Source organism: Pinus tabuliformis, chromosome 4_2 (genome assembly GCF_031772625.1).
Source record: "Pinus tabuliformis cultivar Carrire ecotype Pingquan chromosome 4_2, CPIR1, whole genome shotgun sequence".
Classification (NCBI taxonomy): Eukaryota; Viridiplantae; Streptophyta; class Pinopsida; order Pinales; family Pinaceae; genus Pinus; species Pinus tabuliformis.
The window spans coordinates 915,444,699-915,451,006 of record NC_142304.1 but is presented as its reverse complement, the minus strand read 5'-3'; the positions used below and the strand labels follow the sequence as shown (position 1 = coordinate 915,451,006).

Here is a 6,308-nt window from a genome sequence, read left to right as displayed (position 1 = left end):
ATTTAACCTTCATAGATCTATCTTAACTTGAGATCTACAAAGCACCAATAGGGACCAAATTTCCTGAGATGCAAGCCTCTTTTAGATTGAAAATGATTTGATCCTTCACTATTCTTACTGAATCCATAGTTAAAATACATCTAAAATATTTTAATAATTAATTATAAATATAATTTTTTTTTATATGTAATTTGAATGCTAAAAAATAAAAATTACATTACATCTTGTCCAAAAATAAGGCCCACATATTTTTTTATTATAATGAGTATTTATTTTATTTCAATTTATACTTCTAATCCTATAGATTAAGTTGGATATCAAAATAGAATTATATATAGTTGAGGTGGTTTCTTAAGTACCAAAAAGATGTGATGTTTTATTTTCTTTTCTTTTCCAACAAATTTGTAAAATTAAGTTGTTTTAATGTAATTTTTCTTTCATATATATATATATTAGATGATTTTTTAATTTAGATTCATTCCTAATTTATTTATTCTAATCTTTTAAACAAAAATAAGATCTTTGGTCTAATTGTTTAGGCCTAGATTTAATTTATTCAAAATTAGTTTTTTATTTTTATTAAAATTAATAATATTTTTCTCTACTAATTACTTTAATTAAATTAATTTTTAAGTTTTAATTAAATATTTGTCCAAAGCTTCGTGTTTCAATTTAAGGTGGACAAAGATCTATTGACATTTATTTTTTATCTTTTAATTGCGAGCCAAGATTTATTCTCAAGGGAATATGCTCACCATATTCCCCTGAAAATATTCCAATTCTAATAAGTTCATCCATAATAAATTTATCATTATTATTTATAACATTCATTTATATATAAGCAAATTTTATTTACTAAAATAGTCCATTACTTTTAATAAATTTTAAAAATTAGATTTGGGCCATGTGGCTCCCCACCCACCTATTTCTTAGGGATTTGAGATTATTCCAATTTTAATAAGTTCCTCCATAATAAGTTCCTCATTATTATTTATAACATCCATACACACACATATATAGATATATATTAAAAAATAATCAATTTTATAGTAAAATGTGTAATTTTTTTTTTCAAATTAAAATTGACCCAAACATTCTTCATATTACAATAATTTTTTTTATTATATTCATAAAACCTTCCACCATATCAATTATATTGTTATATTGTTATACTAGTTAACATTAAATTTATTCCAAATTTATAATAAATCAAGTATTATGTTTAGATTAATGTGAAGCTTTGTCCCGCAATTTAAATTTATTTATTTAAATTTAGTTATAATTGCTTTTGAAATTTAGTTCTGTTTAGTTTATGATTTTAATTTTTTTAATTTAATGACGTTACAGGGTTAAAATTTACCATTTGATGAGATAAATTTATTTTAAATAAATAACATTAAATTATTGAATTTCATTTTAAACTTATTTAAAAATTTTAAAAGATTAAATTATATTATTAAAAAATTATAAATTAACATAGAAAATCATGGAAATTTGGCAATATTATGATAAAATCCAATAGAAATTTTAGAAAACAGTAATTATTGGGTGGCCGAAAAGTTCTTAATAGTGCAGATTTGTCAAATTTCTTAAAGTGTCTTTGAAGTTCTGTATCATGTCAAATTTCTATTAAGTGCCTTTGAAGTTCTTGATAATACAGATTTTGAGTGTTCTTGATAGTAAAATTTATTTTCTTGGCATTCTATAATTTTATTATGTCATCATTGTACTTTACAAGTATTCAATGGAGGTCGATCTGAAATGTATTCAATGGCATTTAGAAACTAGCTATCAAACTTGCGATTCCAATAAATTCCTGCCGGATTTCGACCGGAAAAACTAGTCGAAAAAGCTTTCAAAAAGTCTCGTTATAGACAACTGCTTTATAAAATATTAATATATAAAAATACATTTAATGCTCCATGCTCTTGAAATTACAATCCCCCTGAGGAATGAATTGCGAGAAGAAAATCTATGGTTCTCCACATTCCACTGCGGCGTTCTCCACATTCCGTTATAGACATTTCACAGCGTTAAAATATGTAGAGAATGATCTCCTTGTCAAAGCGATAAAGATTCCCTGGCTTTCAATCTACATTTTTATTTCCATGTTTTAAATTTTACGGACTTCATATACAAAGGATTAGTGGGTTCTCGTAAAATTATTTGGATTTGAATTTTTTTTTTTCATACACACAGGATTACTGGGCTCTGGTAAAATTAATTGGATTTTATTATTTTTTTTAAATACTCCCAAACTGTAAAAATGTCACTGGAACACGTCAAAGAGAAGTAAGAGGTTTTCTCTATTACTGTTTCTTTTAACTATTTTTTAAGTTTTGATGTCTATGGATTGTTAAAAAAAATGTTAGAATTTTTCTTTGTTACTTTGTTTTTTATCCATTTTCTAGTTATAAAATATAATTGTTTTACTAAAAAATTGTATATGATTTAATTAATTTTTTTTTGGATGGAGAAGTTCACCACAATATCATTTCTTATATGCAAACAATATACAAATATGAGTAAAGCATCGACATCTTTTATTTCATAAATCAACTTAGCTTCAAAAATTAATCTCTTCAAAACTTGATGATAAATTTATACAATTAAGCTTGGTGATTTATTACACACCCTTAAGTATTCACTGGATTATCATTAATATTCAAGGATTTAAATAAAGTTTACTATTTTTATCATAGAGGAGATGTCTTTTAAAATAATTATGATATTATATCAAATGTATTAAATAGGTTTGTTTCTTGTTTTTCTTGACATATATTGATACATAATATTTTAAAAAATATAATAAAAATAAAAATATATTTATATGCTAATTATAAATGAAATATTTTAATTATATCAATTTTATTTTTAAAAAGTGATAAAAATAATTGACAATAAAACATTTCTCATACTTTTATTTCCCAATACTTGAGAGTCATTTAACTTTCTTTATTGACAGTAAAATATTGAAATATTCTTATTAAGAAATATTTCAATATTAACTTAATCTCTCTATATAAAGGAAGTGAGGAAATTTAAAAATAAAAATAAAAATTATTTTAATCAAAAATAAATTATTTCAAAGATAGATATAAATATTTTGATATGAAAAATGTATTCATAAACCAAATATTTTGGTGTTCATGTTAAATAAAAATTTTGAATGTTAACTATCCATATAATATTCAAAGCAATTAACAGTAAAACAATTTTTTTTATAGTTAAAGCATTTTATTGGTGAGTAAAATAGAAACTGATGGGGTGTGATGTCAAGGTGAAGAGTTTGAAATTCCATTAGAAAAAAATTAATCATGTTAACTGTTGGTGTGGCCTACATGAGTGAGCTCCTCCAATGGTCAAGTAAACAATCATTTCACGTCTCACAAAACTTAGCAAACAAACAAAATTATTAACTCTTTCTACCATACATATATATATATGTTAAACTTATCTATAAAATACTTTAATTACATTAAAATTCAATAAAAAAAAAATAATTAAACAAATATTCATATAATTTACTTTACAATTTTATTATTACGACCCATCCTCACATCAAAATATTTGATTTAAACGCTAGCTATAGCTTGTCATATATAAATTTTATAAAAAACAATTAGTATTTTGACGGAACAATGCCAAGACCGCTGGATTGTCAGTATCATAGATTAACCATTTACTCAACTGCGCTAACAATCTATTCCGAATTCTGATGTTAAGAAAAATGTTGAGGTTGCTTTTGACGTGGTTCATTCATTCGACCTTTCATGTTGTATTCCACATCAACACTAACGATGGCGAATCAAAGGAATTTGTAAACAATAAATAATATATTTTGGTGCGGTGTCATCTCACCGAATCACGCTACACCGTCATGATTGACAAATAAACTTTTACCGGTGAAGATTCTGACCTCTTACCGGTTTCATAAATTCCTCTTAAATCCTCATTCTAACCGTAAATCGAATCCATTTCGCCTCGCTGGGCACACCTCCATTCACAATGTTGAGCAGATAGTACCCCGAAGGAGCCGCCACTGCGCTTGGTGGAGCCGTCAAACCAACTAAATATCCGCCCTTCCCCCTGACAATAGGCGTCGCTGCAAGTGAGAGCATTCTCTGGTTCATGGACCAACTGTGCGTTGTGAAGGGAGGGGCGTATACATGAAATTTTATGTTCTCGCTCGGCCTCCGAAAAAGAGAGAAACGACCGATGAATTTGGACCCGTATTTGATCTCTCTCGTAGAAATGGCAGTGATGTTCATCCTCTTGGAAACGTAATGGGGGTGCAGATAGTAAGGAACATACGCTTCCACTCTCAGCTCAGTAGGAAACGGCACACCGGAGAAGCGATATCCATAGTTTGAGTTGCTCCCTGCTACTAAAACACGTCCGTCGGGCAGCACATTGGCAGTGGAATGACAAATCCTCGGGATTTTAGTGGGAGCCAGGACCCTGAACCTGTTGCTCATTGCCTCTGTGGGTGTGTAGAGAAACGGACTCAATGCAGGCTCCCGGGCAGACTGCCAGCCGGCCGTGCCATTTTTGGCACCGCTGATTATGAGAATCTGGGCAGCGGGAAGAATGAGCATGTCGCCCATGACTCTGGGGCCGGGCATGTCCTCCATCTCCCATTGCGGATTCTGGGACGTGATCTCCATTCTCCCACAGCTCCTCAACGCCTCAACAAACGTCTGGTTCATGGTAGCCTTTATAAAAGCTCCATCGGGGGCTCCTCCGCAGATTAGAATCTCAACCTTCTGGCAATTATTAGCGGACTCGAGGGGAAGCATGACGGAAGAACCAGACGAAGGATAGTTCCGGGCGCCACCTCCTGGCATTGTGGGGAAAGTTTTGATTACCTGATTTTTGTTGTAGTCGAACAGGATGGAATCCTTGTTGGCGTAAATGAAGAGATTTCCGTCTGAAGAGAGATGGAGGAATGGATAGAGATTGTTCTCCACTCCCACAGTGTTGGTCTTCGCCAGGAGCGCAAGCTGGAAGGCCCCGTCATAGGGGGATTTAGGAACGAACTCGTAATTGAACGATCTGCGCCCCCCTACGACAATGGCCCGACCGTCGGGCAAGATCTGGTTGGACGCGTACCATCGGTTGGCAGTGAGCTGCGCCGGCGATTCGATCCAGTTGCAGGTCGCGTCGGAACACGGGGAAAAGAAGCGAATAACTCTTGTCCCATTGCTCCATCCGCCGGTCTGAATGAGTGTGCCATTGCTGGCGAAGGCGGCCGAAGAACAAAAGGTATCGGTGAGCAGGCGGAGAGGCCTCACACTGTTCGTGGAGATGTCGTACTCGATGGAATGTGCCCAGCAATCTTGCGAGGCGGCAGCGGTGGCGCTGTTGCAGGGTGGGTCTGTTCTCATGATCTGCGAAGGACCGGCCAGCGTTTGATCGAAAATAAGGAGCTTATTGGTGTGGGTGAGCGTCATATGCATTGCAGAAACTCCTGCATTTTCCAACAGAAGCTCCCATCTGCCTTCGTACATCTGGTGTTCTGAAACTAATCCAGCATAACAATTAACTATCAACAGAGCTTGAATGACCAACAGAGTTCTCAGTCCTTCCATTGTCATGCATGTCCTACTCCACATTTCCCCTCCTATGCAATTGAATTTTTGCAGATAAAATTTAATTCAATTCTTGGCTACAAGTACTAATTGCCTCTGGAATCACCTGCACAGCAGCACCAGGAGCTAAGAGTGTATATATGGGCGTTGGAGAAAGACCGATTGGACACGGCTATGCTGAGGTGTAATGTTTGGATTTTAGAAGAGAGAGGCATGTGAAATGCGTGAGGGTGCTCTACACAGAATGCCAACGCGGACCGCCGTCTTAATATCTTTTACTTTGATGTTTGTGTGGGGATTCGTAAATATGCAGCAATTTGTCCGCGTTTTGCTCCTGGCTGTCACAGTCCTTCACTGCGCGTTTGGGGAATTTTCTCTGCCAATACAAAGAATTAACAGAGTGGAGAATACCAAACCTGCGAATTGATTGCCCGGCAGGCCCCTCGAACGATACCAAACTTGTGAATTGATAAATGTGGTAGGACCTCCGGTTGGACGTGCTCCCTGTTATCATTATTTGTTTTATTTGTTAATTCGAGCTTTACAAAATAATTTAGGAACCTAAACATAAAAAGATGAGTTGCATAAACGTGTGAAGTTAGTAGCATTCGAACTTTGTTATTACTCAGATGTTCTCTGTTGGCCAAATGTAGCAAAAGACAGTTTCAAATCTGAAAATTTTCATTAGAAATTGAGATTCGGCAAACAGACGATAAT

At 33.4% G+C, this 6,308-nt stretch overlaps 1 pseudogene; it reads right to left on the bottom strand.

Annotated features, from left to right (window-relative positions):
• Positions 1-3,838: 3,838 nt before the first annotated feature.
• On the bottom strand, positions 3,839-5,474 carry LOC149172643 (aldehyde oxidase GLOX1 pseudogene; annotated as a pseudogene).
• Positions 5,475-6,308: the final 834 nt, after the last annotated feature.